Genomic DNA, 26,990 nt, shown 5'->3' with positions numbered 1-26,990 from the left:
CTGTTTCTATTTATTTATTTATTTATTTTTTTTGTTTGTTTAAAACACAGTGTGCGACATACACACCCATTTAGGCAATGTAAATACTGCTAGGTAGCTTCAGACACATCCCCTTCTTTAGATGTGCTTAGCTAAGGGCAAACACGGGCCATTGTGCTCCAATAAGCTTACAGCAGTCATGAAATTGCCCTCATGAGGTCATCTAGCTCTTAGGCTTAGACCATGGTGTTATTGCACCTACATGGTTGGGTGCAAGCTAGCACTGAGGGGAAATCTGTGATTCAGTATTATTCCCCTCATTGCATAGAACTGACTGCTAATTTATTTATTTATTTATTTTATTTTACATTTGTTAACCGGGCTAGTCTAGCTGGATATATGTCCATTTTCAGTAGAGGCCCGGGGAGAAAAGCTCCACACATTAATCAACATTAAGAGACATATAAAAAATTTAAGTAAATAAGAATATACATTTGGTAATAAGAACAACAAATACCTAAGGCACTTACAGTTTTTATACTAGGTCAGTAGTAGCATAACATTAAATCATCTAAAGATTAGTAATTAGTTTTCAATAATCTGTCAAAGAGAAAGAGGTTGCATGGTTACAAAACTGACACTCAGCCTTCCCCCTTAGCAACCACTATTCCATGGTCTTGTTGTATTATGCATGCCATTGACTATTATGGCAAAATGATGATTTTGGTTTAAAAGCTTATTTCCAGCTTTTTTTCTTATTGTCAGGCCAGTTCCATTTGTGCACCTCTGCCCTATGCTTAAACGGCTGAAATTGGCCAAAAATAAAAAGTTATTTTTTATAATTTTGAAACTATTTTTCATGCCTATGGCCATATATTTGGCCACTGGCATGCATAACCCTTATAATCCATGCTTTTTTATGAGCTGTCATGCCTCCATTTTGTAGTTTGCAGAAATGTATTCAACTACTGGCTGAATGCATTTCTGCAATCTACACTATTCCTACACAGACACTTGCCTGCTTCCTGGATCACTAATTCACCTCATTTGCATGGTTTTCCCCAGCAAATGGGGTAATTAGCATACAGGGGCTGTGTCCTTGCAGGAATAGTGGAGGAGTACTCGTGCACATCCCGGAAGCTTGTTCCTGGATCGCACGTTGTCCATATTGCCTGCAGCATCTCCTGCACTATTCCTACATACTGTGCAGAGCTTGCTGAATGCTGGGGATAAACTTTAATTTTAAGTAAAGTTTGATATACAATACATATGCAAATATTTTTCTGCCTTGAACTTATAGTTTTCAATGGATCATTCAGAGTATAACTCACATTTTGATTATATCACAGCTGTTTCCTTATATCTATTTTCTTTTTTTTAAGTGCTGCCCTCACTCAATGTTCTTGGTGCATTTTTGTGGAATTTCTACTTTTTATAAACTGCTTCATCTCTTTTGTTTTATATATCATTTTCTTTTGGAAACCAAAAAGGCCTTTACAGGAAATCTTTTCCATGTGGTAGTCATACTTTGCTTTAGTATATTTCTTGAAGGATTGCTTACTCCCTTGTCACCTTTTCCTGCCTCCAAATCTTTTTATTTTCTTTTTGTCTTTTTGCCATTTCATAATGAGTCTATTTAGAGTCCTTGCAGCTATATATATATATATATGTGTGTGTGTATATATATGTGGGATCTGTACAGATACCTGACGGCACTTTCTGCCGAAGCAGAAATCACCGAACATACTAAACCAAAAGTGCTGTTCACCGAAGCAACACTTTCGGTTAAGTATGCTGGTTATGCCGGTCGCACTGCAGTGTGGTTAAGGGAGAATTCCCTTTTCCTCACTGTAGTGCGACCTCGGAGTGAGAATATAAAAGTAGGGGGGGGGGTGCAGGGGGGCTTTCACCCCTGCATAAAAGAAGATCCATTGTTTTTTTTTTCAAATTCACTTTAACGAAAGCGCTTTTTTGGTGAAAGCACTTTTGTTAAAGTGCGTTCGGTTATTGCGGATTCGGACTATTGAACTTTTGTTCAATAGTCCTAGATCTATATATATATATATATATATATATATATATATATATATATATGAGTCTACTTTAAAACACCGACACACAAAACACTGACGACGAGAACACCAAGACCGGAAGATCGACAACTGAGATGACCGACAGTTTAGAAGCACAAAACTTCACATGCCCAACAAACCACAATCCCAACAATCAACAAAACAAAATCAATACCTTTTCCAAAAAAACACATACAACACAAGCACAGCAAAAAACTTACAAACCTACACTAAACCTTACATACACAACTATCTATGCACTAACCTTAACCCAAACCCTAACCCTAAGGTCCATCACTATTGCACACTCACTTAACCCGTGCCCTAACCCTAACTTACTTACATTGCCCCTAACCCTAAAGTCTGTCACTATCACACACTTACCTTACCGCACCCTAACCCTAACTCACTTAACCTGCCCCTAACCCTAAAATCTGTCACTATCGCACACTTACCTTAACATGTCGGTGTTCTCAGTGTCGGGCTTTTAAACTGTCGGTCATCTCAGTTGTCGATCTTCTGGTCTCGGTGTTCTTGTCGTCTGTGTTTTACATGTCGGCGTTTTAAAGTAGACCCATATATATATATATATAGATATATATATATATATATATATATATATTGTTTATATATACACACATATATATATATATATATATATATATATATATATATATATATATATATATGTATATATATATAGAGAGAGAGAGACAGAAAGAGTCGATTGCAACTGTTTGTGTGCCATTATCTTTTGACTCTCCCGCTCATTGCAACTTGATTAATCCTATGATACCTCTGCCTACCCAGAGCCCAAACATTAAATTTAACAGACCTTCCTGCTTCTTAAACCTAATCCCAAACCTGCCTTCCTAATATATATCCTAAAACTCCAGCTTGTTTCCTACAATTTGTCATATACCCCACCCCCTTAAATTAAATCTCCCAGTAAATATCTATCTATAAGCCCAAATCACGATATAATCTTAAGGCTTTAGTTACTCCCTAATGAAAATTCCAAATTCTGCAGCCTAACCATAATACTGAATCTTCCAATTTCATCCTTACTATAATCAGAATAATCATTATCCCTGTTCTTTAAATGTAAAACTCCCAGTTGTTTCATATCCTAAACCCAAACCTCACTCCCTAAATATAAACCTATATATTTAGATTAGGAAATCATCAACACTATTCTTGTAAAAAATTCATTCTAACTTCATGCTAACTGCACACCTTTGCTTCCATTTATCCTTAGAAACACCCTTCCATCCCAATGACATTAAACTAAGTCTTATTGGAAACATTGAAAACAAAATGCGCCGACTCTGTGGCCAAAACAACATACTAGACTGTGTACACATTAGTGAAAACACAACTTTGCTTAAAACCTCCTGAACCTATTCTTCAGCACAGTCGGATAGTTAAAAAAAATTGTACAGCAGTATCTATATCCTAGAAAATCATGCTGTGAAACACCCCTTTTATTTAATTCTTTTTGTTTTTACAAACTTAAAATCCCAAGCTCCTTGCCTCCCAAGACTTCTCTCTCACTGTGACATTCCTCATAGTTGTATAGTATTTCCATAATTTTTCTGTGCCTTTTCGTGTGAAATCTACTGTAAACAAGGAGATGGTGTATAGAGTTTTTACAACTTGGCAGGGAACAGTTGGCAGTATATGAGGAGAGTTAGAAATATGATTATCTTGTGTGTCTTTACCTGAGTATTTGTACAACTCCTGAGCTTAATTGTGTCCATGCTCATGGCTCTCCAGCAAACTCTAGCATGTTTTGTGCTTGGAGATTCTTGAATAGTTAACAATAAAAGTTTACTTTTTATTCAATGTCTTAAGCCACTGTTTTTCCTAGAAATAAACAGTTGCACATCTTCCAGATGTGAATATTGTATGCCATGCATCAGACTCTCAGTAAAGGTTCAAAGTTATTTTGTTTTTGTTCCTCTATTATGTTTTGTCTCTGTATTTCTTGAGCAAAGGAGAGCAGACCTTCCTCAATGTGTAGAGTAAAGTGTAGTGTTACATTTTTCATGATAGTTTTTGCAGATCTGTGAAATACTGCTCAGTGAAGCTGCCAGTCTTTGAGTCAGGTATGGCGCTTAATGTTGTATGTCTTGCAGCTTTGTTTTTATTCCCTGCCCTGTACATATCCTGTTCACTTTGCTTTTGCTGTTGTGATTCCTTGCCTGCTTTGCTGTTGCCTTTTATGTTGTATTTTTCTGCATTTCATGACTCCATTTCTCCTCCTTCTAACCCCTTTTGTTTATTGAATGCCACTCCTTTTGTCATACGTACTGCCAGGCACCGCTTGCAGTGCCTTCGTCTGGTTTAATTCTGGTAATATTTGCTTTGTGCTATTTTTGGAGGGACATTGGTTTGGGTAGAGAAAATAGATGGAAATTACCTGGCATTCTGTTTTTATGCAGTAAGGGAGAAAAACCTTGACTCTTTATATTCATTTTATTTATTCTGTGCCATGACTACCATAATGCTATTTTAATTGTTTATACTGTTTGGTGCTTTTCTCCCCAGGCCTCCACTGAAAAAGGCCTTTAGCTCAGTCCAACACACCTGGTCAACATATGTAAAATAAATAAATAAATACAAAATTCTTCCTCAGCCTCTCTACTAGGTATTTACCTGAGATCTAGAAAAGTGCCAATGCAGTGTCATGAGCAAGGTGCTCTTGGTGCAGCCACTTGTGTCATGGGCAAGGTGCTCCTGGTGCAGTCACTTGTATCATGAGCAAGGTGCCCCTGGCACAGTCACTTGTGTTATGAGCAAGGTGCCCCTGGTGCAGTCACTCAAAACTATAAGCCTATTAGCCTCACCAGTATCACTTGTAAGATCAAGGAATGAATCATTGTAAAATTTCTAAATAATGACATAAGTTACATTCAAACACTTGACTAATACTAATCTGGGTTCATGAAGAATATGTCATGTTTATTAATCTTCTCAATTTGATGAGTACCCTAGATATAGGCTATTTGGTCTACACTGATTATCTAGTCCTAGCTAAAGCCTTTAATTCAGTTCCCCCATGCTGGCTTTGCTAACAATCTCTTTTGGCAGAAAATGAATCCCTTTTTGACTTATTGAACAGTAAATCCATTCACAGTCAGAACATGCCAACATCAATTGTGCATGGTACCTCTTCCTCATAAAGAAATATCACAAGTGGTATCCTGCAAGGCTCAGACTAGCCTCCTCCTCTTTGACATGTATTTTTCTATTGTGAAGTCTAATGCTATGGAGAATGACTAACCATGTCTGCCAATGACTGCAAGCTGGGTGCTATTACAAACTTCATTACAGACATCAAAATCTCAAACTGACTTTGCATAGTTGCTTTTGGTAAACAAATCCATACAGCTGATTATCACATTAACATGACCCCTCCTTTATATTGGTAAAGTGAATAGATATATGGCCGTACTCATTGACAATAAGCTTTCCTTTGACTACTGTGTACTGACTATAGTATGAAAATCATTCCACTTAGCCTGTCAAATTTATACAAGTATAACCTCTACATATAAAGAAATCATATTTTCCGACATTTGCAACATCATAAAATATAATTCCCTCTTCTGAATGTTCATCTCCAAGACCTTGGCCAACTTGAAATGACCCAATTATTCCTAAGAAAAATAAAAAAATAAAAACTTTGATGGACCTACAAATATAAGTATACAATATATATATAGATATATATATATATATATATATATATATATATATATATATATATATATATATATATATATATAGAGAGATAGAGAGAGAGAGAGAGAGAGAGATAGATATAGATATATATAAGTATATATATATATTTTTTGCACTTGCTCTATTTCAGTGGTATTTAACAGTATTGTGCTGCATTTATTGATTTGGTTAAATTTATCACTGTTTTTCATCCTGCACTTGTTAAACAAATGCTATCTGTTTGTTATGGAACTGCTCTTAGATCGTTTTAACAGTTCTATGATATTTCCTAACATCTCTGATAAAGGAAAGTTGTTCTGAGTTTGTCAAAGTTCTCCTGAGTTTGCAAAAATATTTCTAAGTTTTGCAAAGCTTTTCTGTGTTTGTAGAAATTCGCCTATGTTTCAATAAAGTTTTCTGTATTTGGAAACTTTTATCAAGGTTTGCAAACTTATTTCCAATTATTCCTGATACTACATGAGTTCTGCCATTAGTTGTAAAGCATTTGTTATGGCACTTGAGGTCAAAACCAGTTTGTTTTAAATGAAGAGTTTTTTTCCTGCACTCTGATGGGTGCAGTGGGATGATTCATCACATCCAATTAGGGAACAGATGATGGAAGGCTTATAGTGTGTTTATCTGATTGACCTGAGGGCTTAAATGTGTAAAAGTCTTTCATCCTACTGGGATACATGTTTTACATGTTTGTGAGACTGTGTTAATCTATTCAGAGCTACTCTGTGCCTGGTTTGAACACCTGTGACTCTAAGACCTTGGGTTCATCAAAAATCTTTAGTGGACCTACAAAGCTGATAAAAATTATTGTTTTGGCCTTGGTCTAACTATCTCAGTGTTCATTAACAGTTATGTGCTGCTTTTATTGATTTGGCTGAATTGTCACTAATTTGTCAGCCTACATGTGTTAAAGAAATATCATCTGTTTGCTATTGTACTGCTCTTAAACAGTTTTAACAGTATCCTGATATTTCCTGATATCCTCTGATATTGCAATCATTATTCTGAGCTTGCCAAAATATTTCTAAGTTTTGCAAAGTTTTTCTATGTTTGTGAACATTCTTCTATGTTTGAATACATGTTTCTGTATTTGGGAACCTTTCTCAGGGTTTGTGAACTTACTTCCAATGGACCTTGATACTGCAGGATTTCTGCCTTTAACTGTTAAGTCTTCATTACAGCACTTAACATCAAAACCTGTTTGTCTTACATTAAGAGTATTTGTTTTCTTGCAGAGGGCTGATTCAACCAAACACAGTTGAGAACTGCTGATGGAAGGCTTATTGTGTGTTAACCTGATTGGCATGAGGGCTCAAATGTGTAAATGTCTTTTTCCTGCTGGTATTTATGTATTTGGGAACATTTCTCATGGTTGTGAATTTACTAAAGCATTTGTTACTGTACTTGAGCTCAAAGCCAGTTTGTTTTATGTTAAGAGGGCTTTTCTGCACTCTGGTGGGGGGAGAGTGTGAAGAGAGGAATGATTCCACACATTCAAGTTGGGAACTGCTGGTGGAAGCCTTACTGTGCATTTATCTGATTGGCCTGAGGGCTTAACTGTGTAAAAGTCTTTCATCCAGCTAGTATAGAAGCCTTATATTTTTTGAGACTCTGCTCATTTATTCACAGCTTCCCTGTTCCTCACTTGGACAGCTGTGACTGCAAGACATTGGGTTCATCTAAACTCTTCTGTGGACCTATAAAGTTGAACTGAAATAAGATTTTTTTGTTTGTTTTTTCCCACTTGCTCTACCTCGCTGCCATTTAACAGTTATGTGTTGTATTTGTTGATTTGGTTGAATTTAACACTGTTTCTCAGCCTGTACTTATTAAAGTGCCACCTGGTTGTTATTGTACTGGTCTTAGATCATTCTATCAGTATTCTAATATTTCCTAATGTCCTCTGATACTAAAAAAGTTGTTTGGAGTTCATAAAAGTTCTCCAGAGTTTACCAAAATGTTTCTAAGTTTTTTGTGTCTGTAGAAGTTCTCCTATAGTTGCATAATTTTTTATTTGTGAACTTTCTCCTATGTTTCCTGATACTACAGTAGTTCTGTGTTTAGTTAGATTGGATTTGTTATAGCACTTGAGCTCAAAACTAGTTAATTTTACATTAAGAGAGATTTTTTTCTGCACTCTGGTGGGAGCAGAGGGTTGATTCAACCCATCAAAATTAAGAATTACTGGTGGAAGTCTTTGTATGTCTTTATCTGATGGCCTGAAGGATAACTGTTTAAATGTACTTCATCTTGCTGGCATTTCATTATTTGGGAAATTTTCTCAGAGTTGTAAACTTGCTGCAATATTTGTTACTGCACTTGAGCTCAAAATAAATTTGTTTTGCATTAAGTTTTGTTCTGCATTTTGGTGGGAACAGAGGGTTGATTCTATCAATTCAAGTTGGAAACTGCTAGTGAAATGCTTCTTGTGTGTTTATGTGATATTATTGTGTGTTTATCTAATTGGCCTGTGGGCTTAACAGTGTAAAAGTCTTTCACCCTGCTTGTATTTCTCTATATGGAAATACTTATCAGGGTTATGGTCTTAGTAAAGTATTTGTTATAGCACTTGACCTCAAAACCAGTTTATTTTACATTAAGAGAGTTTTTCTGCACAATGGTAGGAGCTGATTAAACCCATCCAAATTGGATAATGCTGGTAGAAGGCTTATTGTGTGTTTATCTGAATGGCTTGAGGGCTTAACCTTGTAAAAGTATTGCATCCTGCTGGTATGAAAGCCTTACAGTTTTGAGACTCTGCTCATTTATTCACAGCTTCCCTGTTCCTGACTTGGACAACTGTGACTGCAAGACTTTGGGTTCATCTAAATTATTCTGTAGACCTATAAAGCTGAGCTGAAATAAGATTTTTTGTTTGTTTGTGTTTTCCCACTTGCTCTATCTCAATGCTATTTAACAGTTCTATACTGCATTTATTGATTTGGTTACATTTATCATTATTTTTCAGCTTGCACTTCTTAAAGACACACCATCTGATTGTTACTTTAGTGAGCTTAGATTGTTTTAACAGCATTCTGCTATTTCCTAATATCTTCTGGTATGACAAAATTGTTATGAGTTTGCCAATATTTTCCTGAGTTTGCCAAAATATTTCTAAGTTTTACAAAGCTTTTCTCTGTTTGCAAAAGTTCTCATTCACTTGCATACATTTTCTATATTTGGGAACTTTTCTCAGGGTTTCTGAACTAATTTCTAAAAATTCCTGATATGGCATGAGTTCTACCATTATTTGTAAAGCATACTGAACTTGAGCTCAGAACTAGTCTTTTTTATATTAACTCATTACATCTGAGTGACGCCTCCAGGTGTATCGGCAGTTAACTCCCACTGACGTCTCCAGGCATTAAATATTCCTTGTTCATATTTGCATCAATAATTCCAAAACCATGCTATGTACAAAGTTTTAAAATATTTCACCTTTAAGCTTGCACAATGGCAAACTCGACTGCATTAATTAACTGTTGTTTTTATGATGTTAAGTTATATAGATATAGTTTTCACATTTTTCTAAATATTTCAATAACCAAGTAACACAGTCATAACCCCTTGGCCTCATATGAAAGTTCTCAGTTAGGTGAGTAAAATGCTGCTGACAGTATGTGTGTAACTTCAGTAGTAGCTGAGATATTGTAAATTGTTTACAATATATTACAAATGTAATAGTTACTGTGTTTACTGATACTTATAAAATTTGGTTTAAGACTTAGAACCTAAAGAACAGTACCACTATAAAAATAGTTTGTGCTAGAGTTTGACATTTATACCTATTTCATAACCCTTATGGTTCAAGAGATATGAACATTTGTTTGAAATGTGAGGACATAATTTGATTCTGTCAACAGGCTTAGACTCCACCCATTGGAAGTTACAGTACAAACATCCTGAGTTCCATTGGAGTGAATGAGTTAAGAGGGTTTTATTCTTCACTCTGCTGAGAGCAGAAGACTGATTGAATTCATCCAAATTAGGAACTGCTAGTGGAAGGCTTATTGTGTGCTTTTCTGATTGGCCTAAGAGAGTAACCATTTAAAAGTCTTTCATCCTGCTGTTATTTCTGTACTTTGGAAAATTTCTCAGGGCTGTGAACTTACTAAAGCATTTGTTAATGCATTTGAGCTCAAAACTAGTTCATTTTACATTAAGCTGTTTTCTTCTTTCTGCACTTAGGTGAGAGTAGAGGGCTGATTCATTCCATCTGAATTTAAAATTCCTGACAGAAGGATTAGTGTTTGTTTTGTTAAGAGGTTTTTCATCCTGCTGGTATTTCTGTATTTGTGAACATTTCTCAGAGTTGTAAACTTACTACAGCATGTGTTACTGCACTTGAGCTCAAAACCAGTTTTACATTAAGATGAATTTTTTCTACATACTTGTGAGAGCAGAGGACTGATTCAACCCATCAAGTTAGGATCTGCTGGTGGAAGGTTTATTTTGTGTTTATCTGATTGGCTTAAAAGCTTAACTGCATAGAAATCTTTCATCCCAATGGCATAACAGCCTTATCATTTTGTGAGACTGTTCTCATTTTGTCAGAGCTTCCCAGTGTCTGACTTGTTCATCTAAAACCTTGGCAAGGATTCACGAAGCCTCCGTGTAAGAGTTATAACTCTTACACGGAGGCTGCAGTTAAACGGAGTGATGTCAGCATGCTCTGCATATTCATGAGAGCATGCTGAATCACACCTAAGGCTAACACGGTCCGTGGAAGACAGTAGGGGGCATATCCGTAGGCCAAGCCCTGCAAGCGGAGACGCCCCCAGAAGAGTAAAAGTGCCCAAAGTAAACACCCATGACAGAGTCCATGTAAATGTGAATAAACACAACACAACACATGCCCCCACAGACTATGAACAGAAAATATATAAATGAGCACGTTATATATTTTTGTTAAATCGTAAAAATGTTTGCCCATGACTGCGCTCGTTTGTGCGGGCGTGCCCGTAGCACAGCCACAGTTAGCAGTCAGTGGGAAAGCATTTAAGAACTAAATATGCAAAGTAAACCAAGAAGCAATAGCGTAGCGGTAGAGACGTCGGCTGAAGAGCAGGCATCCATGGTTCGAGCCCCCACAACATCAATTTTACTTTTAGTAAAATAAGCATGAAACAAGTCCCTGACAAATATGTACACATATAAAATCACATTTTATGTAAAATGTAATGAAATAGTCCATTTATTTTGAAGAAATGTGAGGTAACAAAACAATAAAAAATGCCAGATGTGCCTATAGCTGAGCTACAGTTTAACAAGGTGAGTGCATCTGCCCGTAGGTAAGCAGTGGTTTAACAGGTGCAAAATGAGTGCCCGTAGCTGAGCAGTGGTTTAACAGGTGCAAAATGAGTGCCCGTAGCTGAGCAGTGGTTTAACACACTGAAATGGGTGCCCCTAGCTGAGCTGAGCATAATATGCGTGATGACAGCCAAATGACGCGTAAACCAGCGTACCCCATTTGCACGGAGCTGTGCACTGCGCTAACAAGCTAACTGATGAGCAACGTTGAGCAAGCTGTAACAAAACTGCCTTTACACAGACACACCCCCTAGCCTGTCTACACAGTCATAAAATATAAAAAGCAGTGGGCAGGTTCGAACCCAGGATACCATGCACCATAGTCAAGGTACTGAACCACTAAACCACAACAGCTGTACCCAGAAATGCAGTAATAGCACATATATAGGAATGAATAGAAAGTGGAGCATGACAAAGCAGGTTTTGTGAAGTGGATTCAATTCCAAAATGGCCAATCACAGATAAGTGAGGGAAAAACGGCATATATAAGCCCCATAGGCGAGAATACACAGCATAAATGATTGTAGAACTGACTTGCAGCCAGAATGTCAGGTGTAGGTGAGGGTAGTTGCTTTCGAGCACAGAGGTGGGGCGATGAGGAGTCCAGATACATGGTCTGGCTCCTTGTCCACAATCATGAGGCCCAACTCATGCAGGGCCAGGTCCTGTGGGGAGCATATAGGGCTGAGGCGTGGGACCGGTTGGCTCATGATCTCACCAGTGCCACAGGGATTCCAAGGACTGGTGAGCAGGTCCGTCACCACCATGTGGACCTGAAGAGATGCAAGCAGGACCAATTGAACCTTTGGATCCAGGAAGCCCGGCAAATCCCCAACGCCCCACTGCTAAGTTACATTTAATTATGTATGTAAGAAATTAAATTAGCTGATATTATGGAGATGTGTATTCCAGTATTACTTCATTTATATTACAGCTGCAGGTGTCCATTCTGCGAACCACAGAGCCTATGGAGATAGGCTGGTGTGGTTGCGCCACCAGGCAGGTCAGTAATCCACTCCCAGTAACTGTAAAGAAATATAAAAGTATGACAGTTAGCAAAAGAGTGCAGTGTAGTCACTAAGTAATAAAATGTGCAAGTAACAGTGTAAAAGTGTTTGCAAGTATTGCTTGATTACAAAAGTGTGTTGCAGTCTGTAATCCAAACAGAAAAATGAAAATTTCTGAAATAAAGTCTGAAATAAAGATGCCCCACCTGTAATATAATAGTACACAACCTGCAGCAGGCTGAAAAGTACAGCTGCAGAAGATGAGCAAATCACATGTGTGAAATATATCCCTGATGAAATACTGAAACATGACAGAAGTGAGACTGCTGGAAAGGATTCTAATAACTATAGGTAAAACATGTCAATAAAGCCTAGAAGTAAGTACCATCCTGAATAGTAAAATGAAAACAAGTGAGAGAGTGTGAGAAAGAGTTATGAATCCACCAATAAAGTAGTAATAACCCCTGAATAAAGTATACTGCAGTCAGTACAGAATTAAATGAATGTGACAAGTAGAACCAAACTGCAAAATGTGTTCAAAGTGTTGCTGCAGCTGGAATGTGTATCCCAAAATCTGGATATGTTGCTCTCAGTCTGCAAAATGCACATAGTATGATTGTCTGAAATATCAAACATCTACAGTTGTCTATAGCTATATAAAGCAAATGTAGCAGGATGATGTAGCTGAACAAAGCCAGATATGAACCTGTATGAATAACAATAAAATGTATATTGATGTAGCAGTAACAGTCCTATCACCAAATTTAAGTAGTTATCATATAGGAAACTGTAGTTAGAACAGTAGTGTGTATATATCTGTAGCTATTAGAAATGTACAGCATATGTACTGGTATTCGAAGGTGTTAATATTATTTTCTTCACCCCACCCTATAACCACATATAATCCATTCCACGTGAAATTGGTATGTGCAATCACAATTAACACCCCTGGACATTTGTCCTGCTGGGTCATAAATATTTGCATGTACGTTGATGCATCTGCCCTGTTCATACATCCAAACCTGATGGCCTGTTGCCATCAATCAACCCTGCATGTTGTTGGACTGTGTATTGCTGTTCCAATTATGCATGTGTTATGCTCGCTGTTCAATGGTGTGAATATCTGGGTGTTTGGTTAATGGGAATACTAATGCATGCTGTTACAACTAATTGCGAATGGTATTGTATGTTACTAACCCAAACTGTCATGACATAATGCAAAACATAGGACAACAGGGAAGGTGAGTTCCAGCAGACCCACCTCTCCAACCTCAGCTGGCAAGTGCACCTGGCACTAGTGCCCAGTCTGGACCCTCCTCCGGTGGACCTGTGCCACCTGCGGGTGGACGCGCTGCAGGGGATGGGGCTCGTCCCCCCTCTGCAAGTGTGGCCGGAGGAGAACCACCACACACCCTCCATAGCGTCCGGACTGTGGTGCGTAGGGAGATCCGGGATTCTGTTCTTGGGCCCCTACGCCAGCTTGAGGCACAGGTGGCACAACTTACGGGCATGCCTGTTGCCCGGCCTACACAGCCCCCAGCACAGCCCCATTCTGGGCAGTGAAGGAACAGTGGCAACTGCCCATGGGTGGGGATATCAGTTCCACTGTTGCCATCTGTGGGCTCATAAGCTCTGGATATCCAAACCTCCGTCCCCGTCAATTGTGTAACCCCCCACACATGTCATACACCGCCCCTGTATGCGTCTTGTTTGTCTTGTCTGTTGACCTACCCAACCTACCTCCCCAGCTATACCGACTTCCTTCACCTGACATACCACTCTCACCTGAAAAAAAAAAAAAGTGCACTTTGTACCCACAAAAAAATTATGCCCCATACATAGCTGCCCATTCCGCACATATGTCTGCTGGACATGGAAACTATCAATTACAATTGGCTGTACAACAAGTATTATTGTTGTCCTGACACCTCTCTCAGGGGTGGAAGGTTTCAAATGTCACACCAAATTACATACATATGCACAGCTGTTGCTGATGAAGAAATGGGCAGCTATGGGCCTTACCTACATCCCTCCTGCAAAACCCGAGCTTGTTTCCCTACTGTCTTATCCTCTTTGTGACCCCTTTTTCACCACTTTCCTGTCTCCCCATTTTCATTTCTTTCAAAGAAAATAGCGCGGGTGTGCGCAAGAGTAAGCACGTTTAAGTGGTTGTAAGCGGGTGTGCGCGTGTGTGCGCGGAGCTAAACGCCAGTGTGCATGCGTGAGCTCCGCGCAAACCAGTGCTAACCTGGTTACAACTGCTTAAAAGTGCCTTATCACTCTGATTGACAGGTCCTGTAGTCAGTTCAAAAGCAAAATAAAATCCCACTGTCAGTCCCGAACCCAGGACCTTGGAAACAGTAGTCTGCATGACTTACCACTAAGCCATGACTGTTATACAAGAGCATTGTGCTAAAATAAATATATCATGTAATAGTAGGAATGAATGTAGAGGGAATATAGGATGTGTAGTACACAAAGCATGTCATGTATATTTACTGTCAAATCTAGTGGATATCTATGATAGTAGTGTGTGAACAGAAACAGCCATGCTAGTTGGTAGCTAGTAGGTAATAATGTCACTGTAGCACCATGCAAGCCACACACATACTCACAGGAGGATAATCACTGCCCATACCCCACAACCTCTTACAGGAACACATCCGGACCAAGTAATAAAATATGTGGAGCAAAGGGCCAAAACCAGGGACACATTACAAATAATGTTACAACAAACACAGACAGTTCAGAGAATAGCAGGTTCTGCATTTTGTGGGATGTTTGGAAGGGTATGAAGTCTGAAACTTAAATGTTTGTCACTATATTATGATTTGAGCCCAGAGTGATTTGCCAGAAAAAGCTGTGCATGACATATTGACCAAAATATGAGGTAGAAATGTGGACAACCTGCAAATATTTGTACACATGAGAGGTCTGACACCACCATATTTGAATAGTTAAGAGCCTAGACATAGCAACAGTGAATGAGTTACAGGGATGCCCCACAGACTCCATGTGAAATGTACAAACAGTAGGCAGAAAGGTGTTACAACACATGCAATGGTAACTATGGAGCCCTGAAAGTATGCACCACTTGCATGGCAGAAAAAGTGTAGTAATACATATGCTCATGCTATCCCACAGTCACAACTGCAGCATACCAGACAATTTAATGGGTGTACCCCACTGATGTGTACCATTCCATGAGACAGATAACAGATGCACCTGAGAGTCTCTGGGGCCTGCTCAGCAGCATACTGAAATACCCTAATAGATGTCAAGGCCCACACCATGGCCAGACCACACTGCATGCTGTAACACCCTAGCAGATATAGCAAGCATTCCAAGGTGTGAATGTACATGGAAAATAGGAAAGCCACAGCAGTACACTACAGTCAGGACACCTAGCAGGCATACAAGTAGTGACTGTAAAGGGCAAATATTGAAGCCATAGCAACAAAGTGCAAGCAAAAGTGCAAGGAAAGCACACACACACACATTAACAGTAGTAGTAGTCGTAGGTGTCAGTGTACATACACAGTTAGTACAGGAAACTGGAGAAATGAATGGAGAAATGTTAATCTACAACACAGCTGGAAATATGAGAGAGATACCAACCTTTACACTCACAGACCATTGTCCACAGCATACCAGCATGGTCCCTGCCCTTAAAATCTGAAAGGGCTATGCCTATCTCACATATCTTTTTATAGCACTGTTCTGAAATCACAGTGAGAACTGCAATCAGTACACAACTGGCTGCATGCAATTAGCAAATGCTGGCTAACAATCGGTGCAGAGGCCATCACATGGACATATGCAGATACCTACAAAAGTATGCTGTACTCCTAGTCCACACATGCAATACTTTCATCGCACCCTGAGGAGAAAGTGAGAGAAAGACAGAGAGAGAGAGAGAGAGACAGAGACAGAGACAGAGAAAATTTAAATTAAACATACACAAGCAAAACTGTTCAGCAACAGCCACCTGAAAGCTGACAACTGGCAAGTGGAGCAGAAGGACACAAAACCAGACAGCAACACAAGCAGCTGTGACAAACACAGGTAATGTAAAGTAATACTATAAAGGGCCACATACTGTGAACCCTCCATATGTGTCATTGCTCTGTATCCATATGTATATGAAGATGTGCAAAGGGCAGGGGACATACAGCAACTATCAGTGAAGGCTGTACATACATTTGTATGTGAGAGCATCTATGTGCACATATCAATGTAGGTTGAATGTAGGTTGTAGTACAATGTACAAAGTAGGTTTCACAGTTATGTATGTTTAGCAGTATGTTAGTGTGTGTATACAGTATGGTAGACAAACATGATGATATACCTGTCTATCATATGGATACGTATGTATGTCAAAATATGCATGTATGTATATATATATATATATATATATATATATATATATATTAATATATATATATATAATATGCATATATGTATACATACATAGAGAGAGATGTAGGAATACATTGACAGATGTAGATAGATAGAATATGTACAAACATATATATGTAATACACACATACAGATATAGATATATGTAGATACATATACATAGACAGACTGATCTGACTATCTACAGGTATGACTGTATATGACGACCTCAACACACCCTGTCCCACCCACTCTGTCACTCTCACCCCTCTGTGTCACACCCTCTCCATATCTATAGCAATATATGTACATCAATATATATATGTGTATATGTATACAGATATATATATATATATATATATATATATATATATATATATATATATATATATATATACATATAGATATATCTATATACATATATATATATATATATATATATATATATATATATATATATATATATATAGAGAGAGAGAGAGATGTATATATATTCTGAATGAGGCACATGTGTACAGATGTATTGCAACAGGTGCCTGGTGACAAAGGCATGGAGTGAACACCAGTGTCAAAACTGGAGTACTATACCCCATTTCAGATCACCTACACCAGTAACCACCAGATATGTGATTGGCTGCCCACCACTGCATGTGTCAGGGGTGAACAGGGTCATAAATGTGTACAATAGTCCCCCCAATGATATTCATAGTGGCACACTATTCCTGGAATACCTGCACATGGTATGTGTCAGCAGACATGGTGTGTCAGCTATGGACATGTAGGTCAGTGTACCCCTCCACACCACATAATGGCTGCCATGGTATGTACCTCACATGACAGCTACAGATATGGAGAAGGACACAGTGACATGTACAACACTGTGACAATGCACTCAAACACATTACGAATGCACAGTGACTGACAACACCACAGAGTACACACATACTACCCACATAGAGGTTACCACACCTGGATTTACATACATAAGTCACACCCATGACAGATGTCCAACAACCATAGTAACACCTCACACCATCCACAACCTAAATGACTGCTGTGTGTCGTCCGTACCACTGCAATAGAGAGCACATGTGGAGGTAAAGGTTCCTACCTACAGATAAGACATACCCTGCAATAAACCACACAGTGTTAAGAAGCAAGACTCCCCATGAGTACATGTCACACATACCCCTGCTGAATGTTAGTCAGATAGGTAATATGCCATATGAGTCACCCTGTGTAACTGTGTGACAGCAGCAGGTACCATCACACCACATGTGTCACAATGTCAGGGTAGCAGAAGAGTATGCTGCTGTAGTCCCAGGGGCAATAGCATATTGTATAGTATTGTATTGTAATGTATTGTATTGTATTGTGTTGTATTGTATTGGTATGTTGAGGTGCCTCCTTCGTGGAGTGGAACCACTGCTGCTGTGCGCCAGTGTACAGGTACATATCCTGTAGGCAGGCTAGTGTTACATAGCACTTCTATATGTGTGTTTAGCTCCTGTTGGAGTTCATGTAGCATGCAACCGGGGATACCATCAGGTCCCAGTCATGTTGTGTATTCTGCTTTCCTGAGGGCGGCTCTCACCTGGACATCTGTGATGACAGGGAGGTTACAGTCAGCTGGGATAACTATGTCTTATTTTGGGGGAGAGGGAGGGGTGACACCTGCACTGAACCTGTCTGCCACAATGTTGTCAATATCTGTGGTTTCAGTGAATTATTTGTTGTTGTGTACTAACTATGAGCATAGTGGAGGGATTCTGACCAGGTTGCTAACATAACTGAAGAAGGCCTTCTGGTTATCTGTAGTGTCCCTCTTGATTTCCCTCTCAAAGTTGCCCATGGATGTTTGTATGAGGGAAAATATATCCTTACTAGTGCTGCTCAGACATGCCTTCCCTTTATGGAATTATGCTCTGTCTTGCAGTAGCTTCCTTCTTTTGTAATACAATCTGTCTATGGCTGGGGTCCACCAGACAGGATGCTGTCCCTTTGTGGAGAGTGTCTTGGTCATATATGGGATTGCATGATCCATGCATTCTCGGAGATGTCCGTAGAAAGCATTTGTGTAGGGGTCAGCATTGTGGGTTGTGTCTTCCACTGGCCCAGTGGGTGAAAGGATACCATGTCACTGTTACAAAGTGTAAAGTTTGCATTTGCAATGTTATTCACTATAGTCATTTGTGCTGGTGGTGGAGGTGGGATATGTATATCCAGGGCAATTAGTTTGTGGTCAGCTCACAGTAGTTGATGATGTAGGCCATACAGTACCTAGATACAACCCCCAGAGTGAGGAGGTGCTCTGGACCTGAATCAGTGTTCTGACTGCTGGGGTTTGGTAGTATGCCATATGGAGTGTGCCAGGTACTGTTGCACAGTTGCTGGCTGAGCACTGATACCTGGCCATTTACATGTGTATCCACCAATAGACAGACAGATGATATATATGTGAGATATGTTGTATCATAACAGTCGAGTAGCATGTGTAGTATGTGTGCCAAATTCTGCTGACATATATTGCTGATATCAGGTTATTTTCTTTTTGAGGAACATGGCTCACCCGCGAAATCCAGCTTACTCCGCAGCTGAGGATGAGGAGATACACCAGAGCCTGGTGCGGGATTATGCAATACTCTTTTCCCGCACCAGCCAGAATCAGCAGGAGAGGGCTACACTGTGGCAAGACCTGGTCTGTCGGGTAAATGACATAGGCACGCATAATAGGACATATGAGCAGGTACGACATCACTGCAGTGATGTAATCAGAAATGTCCGTCATCGTGCATCAGATATCCACAGGCAACAGGTTGCCACAGGTGGTGGGGTGGCTACACATCCCCCACTCACCAGACTGGAGGGACTACTCATGAGTGTAGTGGCTACAGTCCACCAGCAACAACAACAGCAGCAGACATGCATTATGATGGAGGCTGGAGCCACGCAGCAGCAAGACTATGAGCGTGCAGGTAATATGCCATATGTATAGTTGACTGTTGTGTACACTGGTAGTTAATGCATGTGTGAGGTGTGTCCTTGGTTTGTAGCTGTCATCATAGTATTTAATGTGCAAGTGTGATATCCTCAATATCAGCAGCTGACCTGTGAAAGGCGACTGTTGTACTACTGACCTGTATCATACTCAGTAACAATGGCACAGTTGTGCCCACTGACATTAGTTTCCTCACTTCTGCAGGTCCCTCCGGTGTAACAGCAATGCAGCCTATCCATGCTGGTGAGTGTGTATTAACAATACCTTTAATAGTCTTGATAGTAATAGTAATATTAGGCTCACTTATTAGTGCACTGTGTATGCATGCAGGTGTGTCTGTGTCTGTGTGTTGATATCACACATACTGAGTAGTGTACAACTGTGTGCATCTGTGTGCATGTGTACGTGTGCATGTGTGCATGTGTGCACCTGTGCATGTGTGCATGTGTGCATGTGCATGTGTGCATGTGTGCATGCGTGCATGTGTGTACCTGTGCATGCGTGCATGTGTGCATGTGTGCACGTGCACATGCGTTCATGGGTGCACCTGTGCATGTGTGCATGTGTGCATGTGTGTGCATGTGTGCATGTGTGCACGTGTGCACCTGTGCACGTGTGCATGTGTGCATGTGTGCATGCCTGGACCTGTGCATGTGTGAATGTGTGCATCACTGGTAATATTGTGTAGACATTGTAAACTGTGTTTCCTGTTTCCCTCCCACAGGTTCTGGTGCTGCTCTGGTGTGATGCAGCAGGGAACCTGAATCAGGTGCCATGGGTACTGATAATGATGACATCTGTGTAATGGCACAGGAAGGTATGCCAGGGTCCATCATTGGTCAGCCGATTGACAGTACACAGCTGTCAACCCCATCAATGTGCACAGTTATCCTGCCAATACACCCTTTGTCACCAATGTCCCTAGGTGATGGACAGCATACAGTGGGCATTGACCAGGGTAATGTGGTATCTGTGGCACATGCCTCCCCACACAGCAGCCATGGGCATGGCCCTGAGATGGTACCACACAGACAGATGCCCAGGGGTTCTCGTGTGAGCATCCGTGGGTGTACTGCCCCTGTCAGACGTGCCCACAGAGGTCTTACAACCTCAGCTATGTTTCGGGATGTCATGCAGGCACAGTCACGTATGGAAAGGTACACCAGACAGGGTCTGAGGAAGCTGACAGCATGTCGCACAGCCATGACTGACAGTATGCGTGACATTGCGGCTGCCATCCGTAATTTCACCGATGTCATAGACAGACGTTGTGGGAACATATTAGACCGGTTCCACAACTACATGTCCATGAGCCAGGGCGATGGTGGACGGTTGAGGCATCGACGTGGGCGTATGCCAGCAACAGCAGCAGCTGTCAGTCGTCGCGGATGACAACAGGGCCGCAGCCACCCCCATAGTGCCAGCAGCAGCCCCAGCAATGCTGGGTCTGTGCTGTCATCAGACCGCCCCAGGAGACCACGTGCACATGGCTCTGGCCAGGCCCGACAGGGATCTGTGTCCAGTCAATGAACACCTGCTTCTGATGACAGTACCCAGTCTGGGTTGGTACCGGATACGGTCCGTAGCACCCCTGCAAGGCACAGGTACCGTGTCCGTGGCCAGAGACACTGATCTGTATGACCTGGCAGGTACATCCTGTGGCTGTCCACAAACACCAGTATATGGCAGCCATGAGGTGGAACTGTGGGCATCCATACACACATGGGAATTGGCAACACCTAGGGCTACCACATACATGCACACACTGCATCAACATTGCCCCACCTTGTACTGCTGTCCCTCACCAACACACATACACATACATGTCAATCGGTGGTATCGGTGGCTGTCTCAGGCATACCAAGTTCACACCCTGTGCATATGATGAAACTGTGCCACCTCCTGCAATCTGTAACATCAGTGCAGGTACAGGTTAACATGTTGCTGATGCACAGGGTGACTACATAGATGTGTAGTAATAGTATCATGTTGTTAACAGTACTGTGTGCTGAGATAATTGTGGGTATATCACAGCATACCTGATGCAGTAAGGGTATGATTGTCATGTACTGTTGTCTACACCCATGGTAAGTACCATAGTGTATCATCTGCACATGTTGGCATACTGGTGGTAAGGATGTCAACAGAAGGGTACATACATTGGTAGCACAGGGGATAAGGTAATTAAAGTAGTAATACGCAATGATGGACATGTAAACTGCAAGTGGCATGTTGCCCACACTGGACTCTGCAATGCGGATGTTTGAGGATGTTGATATGTGTGCAGTACTACACGACTGGTACAGGACACACAGGAGCACCCTAGCACTGCAAGCTCACATCTCATACCATGCTAGACAGCCCCAACACACAAAACTAACTGTCACAGGAGGGAGAGTCCCCATACATGTCAGGGATACTGTGGTGGCAGGCCAGGTAGCATACATCCTACTAAGTATGGAACCACTGAGTGAAGGCTCAGTGTCTGTTATTTGACATGTGTATTACTGCAGGTATGAGCACATGGGTTTCCATCCAGTTATTGTACATCCTGACAGTACATGGTCTGTACACTTGTGTGCGCTGGGACTGGACCCTAGCCATCTGACCTGTGTATTTCCATGTACATGTGCATAGTGCCTGCATATTTGCAGTGCTACCTACTGTAAGTGGTACAGCTTGTTTGTTGTACAATGGACTACATGCAGCCCTGCTTACTGTAGCTTTGTTTGCATGCATGTTTGCTTGCAATTACCCTGGAATACTGATCCCACCTGCAATGCATAGTTACAGAGCTTCTGTGGACTCCTAGTGACATCTGCATAGCTTAATATATGTATGTCCATGTCTCACTTGACAGAATGTCACTGTTTGTCCTGTTCACATGTACATTGCCTGTGACACATTGCATATGACTTACCTGGCATTTGTCCACGTGAGCAGTCATATATGCTACTGCTAACTAATCACAGGCACTACACCCTCACATATTCATCTTCTGTTGAACCACCTGCTTCGCTAGAGATGGCTTGCACCTGTCACCCCTGGGCTTTCAGATATTGGCAAAGGCTCTTGCTACCCCCATAGTGCCTTTGTTAGGCAAGGCTCAAATGACAAACCCACCTTCATAGGTATCACAAGGGATAAGAAACTAAGAGTAATGCTACCCAACGCCAGAAGTCTAAACCTCAAGATGCATGCACTCAAAACTCTCCTTAGCATGGAGAACATCGATATCTGTGCAGTAACAGATGCCTGGTTCAGGGCTACTGAGAGCACCCCAGCACTACCAGGTTATACCTCATACCATGCTTTTCAGCCCCAAAATGTGGAACGAACCACAAAAGGAGGGGGAGTATTGATATTCATCAAAGATACCCACACCTCCAGGTTGGTGGCAAAGCATCAAGCATCAGAGACTATCCATGTGCAACTAACAATGGGTGAAACTGCCTTCCAGGTTATAGCCTGCTACAGACCACCCTCCCAAACCCAAGAACTGCACTCGGCCTTCCTGAGAACAGTGGAAAATATGAAGGTCTCTCCAACCACCATTATATTGGGCGACTTCAACTACCCAAACATAGACTGGGAGCATGACTCTAGCTCCAAGACCCTAGCCCAAAGATTCCTAGAATATATGAGCTCAAATGCTATGGAACAACTTGTTACCACTCCCACAAGAAGGGGAAACATACTGGACCTGATCATCACCAAAATGGGGACTCTATGCTCCAGACCAGAAGTGTATCCCTCACTGGTAAGATCAGACCATAAACTAATCTCACTGGATATTCACATCCCGACCCCACCCCCTGCCCAGAAAGCCACAGTGAACAACTTCTCTAAAGCAAATTCACACTCCTCAAAACTGAGGTGGAAACCTTCAAAGCCCTCGGGCCTGTGGAAACTACAGACCAGACCGCAGATTCCTCTATAAACGCATTCTATGGACACCTTCAGGAATGCATGGATCATGCGATCCCGAATAAAACCAAGACCCAATCCTCCAAAGGCAGACGTCCTGTCTGGTGGACCCAGCCATAAACAAACTACACAATAGAAGGAGGAAGCTAATAAATGATACAGCAAAATCCCAAAAAGGGAAGGCATCACTGATCAGTATTAGCAAATAACTACGGGCACTCATAAGATTGTCTAAGGCCAGCTTCGAGAGAAAATTGCACAGGACACTAAGGATAATCACAAGGCTTTCTTTAGTTATGTTAGGAACCTCGGTGGTAATTCCCAGATATGCTCAGAGGTAGTCCAAAATGTCAATAGAAACACAAAACCCACAGACATTGCCAACATTCTAGCTGACAGGTTCAGCGCAAACTTCTCTCCCCCCTCCACACCGAAAGGGCAAATATTTATCCCAGCAGAGTGCTGCCCCACTGACATCTCAGATGCTCAGGTAAGAGCCTCCCTCTCCAAAGCAATAAACACTGCATCAATGGGACCAGACAGTGTCCCGGGCTGTGTCCTACATGAACTCCAAGAAGAGCTACAACCAAACATAAAACTACTGTTCAATCCCAGCCTTACTACAGGATATGTGGCCAAAGAGTGGCGTACAGCAACAGTGGTCCCTCTACAGAAAGGTGGTGCCTCAACGGATCCTGGACACTATCGCTCCATAAGCCAGACTAGCTCGGTCTGCAGAGCTATGGAAAGGATCATCATGGACCTCATAAATAAAGATATTGGGGACCTACAGACACTGGATCATACCCAGTTTGGCTTTGTTAAGGGCAGATCCTGCCTCTCAAACCTGGTTGATTTCTTTGAAACAGTCACCAAAGCCATTGACGAGGGGAAGGTGGTCCACACAGCCTACCTGGACCTCGCAAAAGCCTTCGATACAATAACCCACTCGGGCATTCTAGAGAAGCTCGCCAGCTTAAATATAAGCCCCTATGTCACTAGATGGATTGCACACTGGCTCAAGGACAGAACCCACATGGTTAGAATTGCTGGAGCCATGCCAGACTCCAAACCAGTTACAAGTGGTGTCCCACAAGGCTCAGTCCTGGGACCTCTCTTGTTTGGTATATATTTATTGGAGGTACAGGCCAACACAGAAGGACTGTGGCTGACCAGATTTGCAGATGACTGCAAACTGGATGCCATAATCGACTCTCCAGCTGACACAAGCATCCTCCAAAAGGTCCTCATAGAAACAGACAACTTGTGCCAGAGCCATGGCCTCAAGCTGAATGCAAAAAAGTGTATAGTCATCCCCTTTGGCAAAAACAAAGTGCCCACAAAGTACCACATAGGTGGTAATCCATTATGTACAGAAGAAGTAATTAAGGACCTGGGGACCCAAGTTGATAGCAATCTCTCATTTGACAACCACGTGGCCAAAGTGGTTAGAAAGACATTTTATATAGCCCACCTCATCATGAAGGGATTCACATCTAGATCAGGGGAGGACATCGTGCCTCTTTACTCATCCCTCATCAGGCCCATAATTGAGTACAATGCCACTGTTGGGATGTACCTTACCAGACACCTGCAGCAACTGGAAAGACCCCAAAAGTACCTCACCAAGAGGATCAAAGGGCTCAAACAGATGCCATATGCTGACCGGTTAAAGATACCCCAGCTCTACTCTGTGGCATACCGCCTGTTCAGAGGCGATCTGTGCCTGATGTATAAAGCCATGTCAAACCCAAACTTAATGGGCATGCTGCACCTGAGAATATCCAAATCCCATCGAGCTACACGCTTGAGAGACTTGAACCTCAGCACTGAAATAAATAGGACATGCTGGAGGGACAGATTCATAACCCAGAGGCTCACTTCACTCTGGAATAAAATCCCAGTCAAGGTTAGGCAGAGTCCCTCATTGACTCTCTTCAAGAGGAATCTTGATGAGTGGATGGGACATTGTAGGTTTACCCCAGGTATCACTTCTGTGTCACTGTTAGACAGAGGCACAGTATACTAACCTCGAAAAAGGACATGGCAAGATATATTTACAATGGATGGCGACAGCCAAACACATTCTGGCTAGGTTTATAAATGCCCTAGGGCAGATAGCCTAGTATGAACCTATGAACCTATGAACCTATGTACCTTGTTCCCCATTGGCCCTATGTGCTGTTAATCACCACGGCAATCACAATACTATGGTAGCATGTGCAAAGGTCAGTTGTCAGTCACCTCTATGGTACAGTTGTGGAATATGTGGGTCATGTGGCAATGTCACAGCTGCCACATGTACACAGTCAACCCTCTCCCCTACACATGGACGTACAACACATGTATGAGATGGAACCATATAGCCAAACTGGGGACTAAGCACTCTGAACCCAGTACTGGCATAACCTGTCAGGTGGCATGAAATACTACAGTGACTACAATACCAGTCTGATGTAGACCTACACTGACAGCAATACAAGCACGTGAACACACTGGGCCATTCGTGGAGCCTAAGAATAGCATCCTGCCTGAGCGGCAGACACCTCTGCAGCTGGCACACAGGCATACGTTATGCCAGAACACATCACGCATAACACATAGCACACAAATCCTGTGTGCCAAACAGTCACAGCCTGTACGGCTAGACAACACACCTGCCACAGTTGTGTTAGGTACCTTTATTGTCCGGTACAGTGAGGTCACGCTCACCAGGCTGGACAAGGTGAAGGTCATAGTGATATGCCCATGGGGCACTATGGTCCACCACATAACACAAGCATACAGGTCAGTCAGAGACATGGACACATATGACTCAGTCATTGTCCATGCCACATACCTTCTCCTGCTGTACTTATAGGGTGCTGACATCATCAGTGTTTATAAAGGTGAATGCATCCTGTAGTGTGTTCTCCTAGTTGGCAAAAGGGACAATTCTTTCAAACAGACTTGCACATACACTAACCCCTGCCACACACACTGAGCATTTGCAGGATTCAAATCCCTACCTAACTATGTTATGACATTCGAGACGGACGCAGTAGCAGAGCGCACTATTCACATGACTGGGAGGTTTGCCTTCTCCTGCTTTATTTATAGGGTGCTGACATCATCAGTGTTTAGAAAGGGGAATGTGCATCCTGTAGTGTGTTCTCCTAGTTGGCAAAAGGGACATTTCTTTCATACACACTTGCATACACACTAACCCCCTCCACACACACTGAGTATTTGCAGGATTCAAACTCCTACCTAACTATGTTATGATACTCGAGACGGACACATTAGCAGAGCACGCTAATCGCATTACTGGGAGGTTTCCATTCTCCTGCTTTACTTATAGGGTGCTGACATCATCAGTGTTTAGAAAGGGGAATGCATCCTGTAGTGTGTTCTCCTAGTTGGCAAAAGGGACATTTCTTTCATACAGACTTGCACACACACTAACCCCCTCCACACACACTGAGCATTTGCAGGATTCAAACCCCTACCTAACTATGCTATGACACTTGAGATGGACGCATTAGTGGAGCACGCTATTCGCATTACTGGGAGGTTTCC

Source organism: Protopterus annectens, chromosome 11.part0, assembly GCF_019279795.1.
Source record: "Protopterus annectens isolate FY-2018-M chromosome 11.part0, PAN1.0, whole genome shotgun sequence".
Classification (NCBI taxonomy): Eukaryota; Metazoa; Chordata; order Ceratodontiformes; family Protopteridae; genus Protopterus; species Protopterus annectens.
Note: the sequence above shows the minus strand (reverse complement) of the source record.